General features: G+C 28.5%; 1 long non-coding RNA gene across 1 annotated transcript; it reads right to left on the bottom strand.

Annotated features, from left to right (window-relative positions):
• Positions 1-3,145: 3,145 nt before the first annotated feature.
• Positions 3,146-4,026, bottom strand: LOC121203784 (uncharacterized). Its single transcript, XR_005898722.1, has 2 exons — positions 3,886-4,026; positions 3,146-3,567 (listed from the first exon to the last, which is right to left on the bottom strand). It is a non-coding gene; the product is annotated as an uncharacterized lncRNA (long non-coding RNA).
• Positions 4,027-10,309: the final 6,283 nt, after the last annotated feature.

Below are 10,309 nucleotides of genomic sequence, written 5' to 3'. Positions count from 1 at the left end.
AGTAGACTAATTTTGAAAAATCACCATAAATTTTATAAATCGAATTAGAAGATGAATAAAATATGAAATTAAAGCTTAGTTTTTCATAGAAGAAACGGTCTGAGCAATGGATTTGTAAATTATGAGATATAATGAATTTTGTGAGACAATGTTAGAATGAATTCGGGTTCCCCTGTTTTGACTTTGGAAAATCACCAAAAATTGGAGAAAATTAATTAGAGTATCAAATGTATATGCTTAGAATCCTTAATGAGTCTATTTTCAATAGAAATCAATGGGAACATTATCCGAGGTTTGTACTGTGATATAATTAATTTTTAGTGAAGAGATGTCATAACTATTGGATAGCGAAAAAGGGGAAAATTAAATGAATAAACTGTACTAATTGGCTAAACCAAAAATTCTTAAAATTTTATGGTGGAACGATATGTGAGTCTAGTTTTAGGGAAAATTTACGGATCTTAATTTTGAGCTCTGTAGCTCGAATTATAAATAATTGAGTGACTATGACTCGTGTAAACAGATTGATGTGAGCATTAATAAGTAAATTGTGAAATCGTACTTACAAGAATGTTATATACATTAAGGATGTGGAATGGAGAGGAGGAGGAAAAATATATATGAATATTTAGTTAGCATGGCTAATTTGCATGTTTTAAGCTCATGGACTAAATTGAATAAAAGTAAAACTTTAGGGGGTAATTTTGTAAAAATGTAAAAATGACTAAATTGAAGGGAATAAATTGTTTTATTATCTAAATTAATAAATTGAATGAAATTATCAATTTAAGATTGGGTGAAATTTGGGAAAATGGTAAATTACCAATATGCCCCTAAATCTTGGTATTTCTGTAATTTAGTCAGGTAGGTTCGGATACCCTGAATGAGCATGTAAATATGACAATTTAAGTATTGTATCGTATTTTATATGATATTTTGAATTGAATATATGAAAAGGATGTTACATGAAACATAAAAATGAATACTAAATAATATAAATTAATTGAAATTATTCTGAAAATTTCGGTAATGCCTCGTATCCTATCCCGGTCTCAGGTACGGGTATGGGGTATTACATGATATGTATTGATCGGTAATACCTCGTAACCCTGTTCTGATAGTGAATACGGGTGAGGGGTGTTACAAAATCAATTTAGAACCAAAACTTTATTTGAAAGCATTAAAAGTACCATTAAAACACCATCACACTTATAAGCTTAGTATAGAATAAAACTTAACCAATATATATGTCATATTAAGCCACTCTAATACAAGACAAGTGAAAATAAACTTGTATACCCTTAAGATGTGATGTGATCTGTAGGCATAGAAAAACGAGCACGTTCTTCCTCTTGGAACCAACCTACACATTCTGTACATTTTTAATTAAAATTTAATACGTGCGTCTTTTCTTACTCTATACTTACAATACCATTACACTAATTCTCTTTTCTCGTTATACTTGTAATAGTTAGATGTGAAGTCCACCTTATTGTAATTATATTATTCAATCATTTAAAATCAATCCACTTTTAGGGAATGGATAGACCCATCGATGGAGCCCCCTGTTTCAATACTAGGGTTTTAGCCAAACCATAATTGCTCAATCTTGTTGAGAGTGCATAAATATTTAATTGTATTGATTCTTGTCACAATTTCATACCTACGAGACAGGCTATTATTACTTCCAATCATTATCGGCTCGTTTGCTTGTATCCAATTTTAACATAATATTTGTCATAAGGTTGCCTACATAGGAATACGAGGACCTAGTAAACAAAGTTAGACATAGAGGACCTAAATTAACATAGAGTTGCCACTAACCATATAGGGTTAGGTTGGTTAGCCACCTATCGTCTAAAAGTTTAGAATTAATACTATGAAAAATCCTAAAAGTCTAGACTCGATTTCATCACCAAATTTCGGGTTTGGGTGTACGGTTACGTGTGGGTAAGGTTATAGCACCCCTACAACGCCTATCCGGGGATAGTCCTACGGGGTCTTGGGAGCTATTTTTTTAAAAAAATTTTATTTAAGCATATTAATGTCTTAATCTAGGCTAAAACCTATATATGGAAATCTTAAATAAAAAACTCTAAAGAAAATGCCTTCGGTTTACTTGTAACTCGATTAAGATGTGTTCACCAAACTTATCTAATTTAAAATTTAAATTAGAGATTTTTATTTTTAATGGGAACCCTAAAGGATACCTAAGTAATTCTAGTAAAATACATTCAATTCCTAAAATTAGTTCTATCTTAGAATTCAAAAAAAAAAACTTAAAAATTACCAATGAAGTAAGAGAAATATTAAAATCCATCTACAACTTATTCGAGCTTTTATTATTATTATTTTTTAAAAGATTTAATTAATAACGTTGAACCTATCAAGATCTTACGAAAGTGTCTTATACCGAGTTTATGATTTATCTTACTTTAAAATTCTTGATCTAAGGATTAAATTCGTCAAAATCCTAAAATAATACATCTTAAATAACATTTATTAGCTTTCTTAAAAAGTTTCTAGAATAAAATACTTAGAAAGACCTACTAATGATTTACAATTCACCTACAAAAATCTTTAGTTTTAATCTTGAACAAAGCTCTAAAAAATATTTACACATTAATTTAAGATTCTAAAGATGAATTCTATACGATATTTAAAATTAGTTTAAAACCCTAAAAAAATATCCTACATATTATTTATAATTTTTATAGGGTAAATGGTAGATAAGATCTTAAAGACTAACCTAAACTCAAATGTAAAAAACCTTATGGTTGCATTAAAATGTAACACCTACTTAACTAACTTCATGTCAACATTTATAGGATGAAAAAATGACAAACTTTCCTCTTTTAAAATGAATAGTAATAAAATAGGAAAATTAATTAAATTGGCTAAAGTTAATGAAAAATTAAAACTCTTTCAAAAATGACAATAATAAAAAGAAAACTTAAATAAATGAAATAAATAAGACATTGACATGATGATGATAATAATAACGATAATACTCCTTATTCATAATACAATAAAAGAATCAAAATAACATAAAAAAATAATATTAAAATGTATGGAAGGGGAACGTGCAAAAAAAAACATAAATATAAATAGACATTGTAGTAGCCCAAACTTGATCGGGCTTGAATAAAGCAAAAGAAAATAGATAAATAAATAAATATTTATTTATTTAACAGTCCACAGTCCATTTACAGCCAAGGCCCGTTAAGCCCAAATACCTTAGACCTATTACCCTATACCAGTTACAACCTTAACCCAAATAGCTTACAAACCCAAACTTAACCTACAGCAGACCCAAACCCGAAGGCCCAAATAGTAGGGGCCCAAATGACTTTCAAATAGGGTTAGAAACCCTAGCTCTCCTTCTCCTCGAGCCGCCACTGATTCTAGAAGGTTCAGGGAGCGTCTGTCCAGCTCCCGAATCGAGGCCACCATTCAAGGCTCTGCCTCTGTAATCAGTGCCTCACCGTCACCACGAATCCTCACCACCAGACTTCAGGCCTCCATCAATGCCAGCAGCCCTTGAATCATAGAGATTCTCGCGGTTACCTGCAAGAAAAGAAAAGAAATCAAAGCAAGATTGCAGTAAATAGATTAGAACAGAGTTTGGAAAGAAATCTTTCGATTTCTTTCCAAAATAGGCAGTAAATCAAGGCTATAAAGCCTTTTCTCAAATCTGTAAAAGTACACGCTAATACACAGAGAAATAGAGAAAAACACACCACAAAAAGCATTGTACACCAAACATTTGCAATAATATTTCAGAAGGTGATTATTTTCCATACTTTATTTTCTTTTCTCTTTTACGAATTTATGAATCGTTCTTGTTTTAAAAAAAACAGTAACGTTTAAAAGAAAAGAGATTACCTGTGGAAGGACGAAGGTTTTGAACCTTCAGACACCACATACGGCGGCGCGTGAGGCGCGTATGCAAGCACTGCACTGTAGCCGGAGGCCAGAGCCGAGGACCTCTCTCTTTCCCTCTGCAGAGCGTTTTAGGCCTTTTTTTTAAAGACCGGTGTAAAAATGATTTTTAAGCTTAAAGTTTGGCTTATATAGCCCTTTCAAAACGGTCCCGTTTTAGCTTAGTCTGATAAGCTTAAAACGACGACGTTTTAAGGCCCTAGGATCCGCGCGTTGACCCGATTACCCGGGGAGGATCGCATGTTTTTGAGAATTGGGTTAATTACGCAATTAGTCCCTCCACCTTTTTTATGTTTACAATGTTGTTTTGTTTTACTTATGCTTTAGCCCTGATATTTTGTTTCAGTTTTAATTTAGTCCTTGTAGTAACTGTTTTAAGTCCTGGATTTAAAACGATGCCGTTTACGGACAAGGGAAAATTTCTTGATGAGTCTCTAGGGTTTTAATGGCCGTTTCAATTAGATCTGATTTCAGTTATTTTCTTATTAAATTAGCCACTGACTTTTATTTATGTTCAATTTAGTCCATTTTATCTCTTTTAATCTATTTATAATCTATTTATTTTTAACTTTATACATATACTATTATATTTTAATATGAATATACGTATTATATATCTTATAATTATTTACTTATATTTTATTATATTATATTACTTTATATCTTTCTATTATTATATTAATATATATTTTAACATATATCATTACTTATTATTTATTATAGTATATTTTTATCACGTAATGTTTATATATCTTTATACTATTATATTATTTTACATTTTAACAATATATTATTCCATATTATTATTATTTATTATATATTATTTTTACATATATACACTTTCATATTATAAATTATAATTATTTTATATTTTATACCTTTATATATTTTTTATCTATATATTATTATCATTAAAGGTTTTAACTTGTATTATATACGTATCTTTATTTATATGTTAATAATTACTTTACTCATATTCTATTATTACGCATTTTGAAGATATTATAATATTATAATTTGTATAATACGTATATTTCATCATTAATTACTTACTTCATATTATTCTAAACTTATACTTATATATATTATAGTTATTTTATTATAAATATAATTTTTTTTACACATTTGATATTTTATATACCAATTTTTATATTTTTATATAATTATTATTCTTATAAATATATATTTTATTATACATTATATTTTAAATCTGTTATTAAATATCACATTTTTTTATATAGGCTCATTCTATTTATCAATTGTTTATATTATACATATATTTTTAAAACTTATGTTTTTATTATTATACAATATTTGCTTTTACTTTAGAATTAATATATTATTGCAATGTTAGGTATTTTATATGTTATGTAATATCTTACACTTTTATAATTTATTTTCAAATGCATATTTCTTTTTTATATATATGTGTCAAAATTGTATATCATGCATCATTTAAATGTTTAAATATATGTTGAATTACATATGGGTTTTTACCTATTCTTCTTAAATATATATCGCGTTTTATGTATATTTTTCTTTTTTAAAATTTGTCATGTTTTATTTCTTATATGTTAATTAGTGTATGATATTTATGCTGTTGTGCTTTTATTTACCTATTATTATAACATGCTATCTCGTATGTTATGTTAATATGCTCCTTCATGCATCGGTTTTAAAAACGAGACTTCAAAGTTTTCAAAAATAAAAAGGCAATGCTTGGTGTTTGGAAGCTTCAAGAAAAGTAGTGCCCTAACTTATTGGGTTGCAATTTTTCTCGTTGAGTTCGAATGGTCAAATACCCTTCTAAGTTTTTAAGATTTTCAAAATACGAGCAACTATCTTGGAATTTCAAAGCATTGTGTCCTAACTTACTGGATGTGGCATTTTGTCGTTTCGAGATAGGGATTTCCAAAAAAGGCTAACCTAGTGTTAATATTTTGATACAAGTAAACCCCAATTTTCAAAATCAAAATATTTTAAAGAGGATTGCATCTTAAAATTTTTAAATTTCCGACCTTAAAGACATTTGATAATTAATTAGGTACCAATTTTTGGGCGTTACGAGGGTACTAATCCTTCCTCGTACGTAACCGACTCCCGAACTTGTTCTTTTTATTTCGTAGACCAAAACTAATGATTTTAAAACAAAATGTTTTAAAGGTGATCCAATCACACCTAAAAAGATTGGTGGCGACTCCCGTTTTCGTTTTTCTCGAAGTCGATTCCCATTTTCCAAAACTCGATTTAAAAATGGTTTCGACAGACATGAAAATAAATAAAGACGAAAAAAGAATAAATAAAAATTATACAAGTGTGAATAAATATAAAACATTAAAATAAAGTGCATAATTGACATTAAATATATAAAGTATAAATGCAAATGAAATGGAAGATATAAGTGTAAATAATTTATTAAAGATGGAAATAAAATAACATAACTTGATTTTGAGACTAAAAGATAAAAAATGTGAAAAACAGATGATTAATGTAGCAATTAATTTGCTTTTAATTTTGAAATTTCAAATTAGATCAAAGGTTTGAATAAACAAAAGTGTTACGAGTGTAAATAGGCTAGAGAGTGAAGACGGCACTGCAAAAAATGAGGTATTTTTTGTAAATTTAAAAAATAAGAGGGGTGAGAATAAATTATCCATTTTGGCACCTATAAATAGGAGAAATCTATTCATTCTTTCATTTTAACCTCATTTTTTTTCTAGAAAAAGAAAATGTATTCCTTCTCTTCATCCTTCTATGTTGGTCATGGCTGCATCACCTGGGAGTCCAATGGCTCACCGGCTTCTGGTGGTGGAGTTGCCGCATACAGTGGTCAGAAATTTGTTTTTTGCAAAATTAAAGTTTTCTTTTAAAAAAATCACTATTTTTCTTAAAAATCAAAGCTTTATTTCGAAATAGTTGAAAAAGATCAAAACTTTGTTTTAAAAATTTAAACTTTTCCTTTAAAATGACTAAAAAAATTAGATTTTTATTTTTAAAAATCTAAACTCTCTTTTTCTCTTTTAAAAAATCACTACTTTTCTTAAAAATCAAAGATTTTATTTGAAATAGTTGAAAAAAAAATAAAACTTTATTTTAAAAATTTAAATTTTCCTTTAAAATGACTAAAAGACATATTTTATTTTTAAAATCTAAACTTTCTCCTTTTTTAAAAAAAAAACAAAAACTTTTCCCAAGATCAAGCCATTTAAAAAGAAAATCTTTATTTTAAAAAGGGGAAGGAAAAAAAGGAGATTTTTGGGGCTCCTAGGGGCGAAGGACCAACGGTCTGGTGACGTCCATCAGATCCCAAAACCTGATCCCTCATGACATATCTATAGAAAAAAGAAAGAAAAAGAAATAACATGCTTGTTGTTGTTGTTTCTTTTTTTTTTACCTTTTAAAAAAATATGAAAAGCCTTTTTTTTCCTTTCATTTTATTTCATGTATATATATTGTTTTTCAATCTTGTTTATTTGTAAAAAAAGATAATAATAATAATAGTAGTAGTAATGATAATAATAATAATTTTGACCCTTAACAGGCCCAAAAAAAGAAAGAAAAAGAAAAGAAAAACAAAGGCCTCCAGTTGATCAAAATCGAGTGGGCTTCGAACGAGCCCAAAAAAGAACAAGCTCGGACAAAAAAGAGTGTTTACAGTATTAGTGCTTTAAATTGTGTTCCAAACATAGAGAAAGGTTTGTCCCACATGTTTCTCCTTTCATTTGCCCTTCTATTTTTTTTTTAATACCTTCCTCATTCCATCCATTTTCATTCTTGTCTATCATATCAAATTATATTTTTATAAATATGAGGAGCCATCATGATTAAAAATTAAAATTTCAATATTTAATTTTTGGGTTTTGAGATAATAAAATTAAGTATCAATTTTTGGATATTGCATGGTGTTACAATATTTTCCAAATGAAACGACTCTCACACCTAAATTGTTTCTCTTTTGATTTTAAATGTAGGACACAAATTATTTTTTAATATAATTTTTAATATTTTTTTTATATAAAACATGATTTATAGGTGATCGATCACATTATATATATAATTCTATGAAGATTCTTATATTTTTATACAAAAGAATTGGAGTAAAATTTTGAGACTTATCGTATTAATTAATTTTCAAAAATTTAGTTCCTTTGTAATCCACACTACAAAAACAATGTTGACGGCATTATTGGTTATCATATCGACTTTCTCTGCAACATTCTTCTTTTGGGTATAAACACAAGGCTTTTTGTGCTTTTGAGAAATCAATGAAGCCTGACTCTGCTTTCCTTCATTTTCTCTCAACTCTTTCTTTTGGAAGTAGGAAATCTTTCAAAACTTTTGGGCCAGACCCTATGATGGGCGTCGAAACCACCAAATATAAATTCTTAAGACAAATATAACAATAAATTGAAATATAAAGTAGTAAGGTCGAATCCATAGGGATTGGTTATCTAATTTTGTATTTTCTTGTGACCAGATTCATTGTCCCTGCCACAGTCGTGCCCATGACTTGTGCGTAGTAGTGCTGAAAAAAAATGGGGGTTTAAATTGATTAAGATAATAAAATAAAGAAATATAAAGTGTAATAAAATAAAATAAAAATAGATTTGAAAATGCAAAAATAAATTTAAGAAAATAAAATAAATTGGTAAATAAAATATTTTTAAGCTTAGCCTTAGCCTCGGTGTACTCCAATCTTGAATCGATCCTTGAAATAGATTTTCCTTTCTAAGCAATAAGTTGGTTATAGTGACCAAGAACGTCTCGATCGCCAACTTTTCCTTATGTAGTCAATCTCGGTACGAGCTACAAACTGACTTTTGCCAAATTTCTAATTGCGATACACATGTTCACAATTTAAGATTTCGACAACCTTGCGACTTGAAAAGCCTAACTCGAATCAACGGCCTCAACAGTGTGGGTCGTTTAAATCCGATCTCTATCTCCCTTAACGGAATCCAACTGGCTTTTCCCACCTAGACACACCAATTTGTTCGTGAGAATTCGAACATAGCATGACGAATTCGTCTTCCCAATTGTACGCCAAATAAATCCAACCGAAGGTGCACTTTCTGAATTGAAGTTATATCAACTTTAAAAGACGAATTTGTACTATCCCATATACCGGAGAGATAGAAAATATTGCGTTGAGAGGTTTTTTGAGCAGTTCGAATCTCACGATTGTTTTGTTGGAGTAATTTTCGGGCTAAAGCTAAAAAGGGTTTAGTTAATCATGAAAAGAATCATGCTTGAAAATAAATAATTTAAGTGGAATTGTGGAAAATGAAAAGTGGGAAGTGGAAAGGGAAAAGGCCTTGGAAGGAAATTAAACCAAAATTTAAAAGTAAAAGAAAAAGAATTGCAAATGTCATAATGAAAAGTGACGCATGTAATGGAAAGGAAAAAAAAAACATTTATTAAAGCCTAAAGCCAAGGGTGTTCAATTAGTTGTAGTTAATAGATATTTATGCACACTTTTAACGCTAAAATTTAAGTAGATTTTTCTTAAATATTATCACTAAATAATTCTAAATTTAAAAATCAAATTTAAACTAATTATAGAGCTGTAATAATATAAAAAAATCTTTTAATCTTTATCTAGCCACTTTTTAAAAAAAATCTTCAACTCTTCAATCTTTATCCAATCACATTTGAATCTTTAATTTTTCAATTAAGTCCTCCTATTTGCTTTTTGTTCCAATTTAGCCCCTTTTTATAAGAGTTTGACTTTAGCACACCAACTTCATTACTGATAAGAAAAATCTAAATTTAATAGTATTTTATTTGATAATTAGCTAAAAATAAATATATAAAAAATACGAATTTATCTTGCTATCAAATCCCCCTACTTAGCCTATGCTTGTTCTCAAGCATGATATCCACTAAAAATAATTTGTCAATCCCTTTCAAAATCAAAACCCCCTTTCCTAGTCAAGCATACATCAAACAATTAGGTGAAAAAAAAAATAAACAAATGCTAAACTCAATCAATAATCATTTTATAAAATCTCAAACAATATGTCAAACTTAACTATTTCAATTTAGGCTCAATCAAACATGCGAAACCAATATATATTTTCATTTATATCTATATACATTTTTTGTTTTTTTTTCAAACGTAGTTAAGTCTTTTGACGCGAAATGAGATGACAACCAAGCACCTCATCTCGACACATTCTCTTTATTTATTTTTAATGAATTCGAGACATAATCAAACCTTTTGAGATGAAATGAGATTGCAAGCCAAACACCTCATATCGGTTACTCAATTTCATATGTCCCTAATTGATTTATTTTAAGGCAGCTTAGTTAGCGAAAGGTTACAAGTTTCAGCTCGTCACCAAACCTTTTGACACGAAATGAAATG

This window comes from Gossypium hirsutum, chromosome A07 (genome assembly GCF_007990345.1).
Source record: "Gossypium hirsutum isolate 1008001.06 chromosome A07, Gossypium_hirsutum_v2.1, whole genome shotgun sequence".
Classification (NCBI taxonomy): Eukaryota; Viridiplantae; Streptophyta; class Magnoliopsida; order Malvales; family Malvaceae; genus Gossypium; species Gossypium hirsutum.
This window is presented reverse-complemented; position numbering and strand designations above follow the sequence as displayed.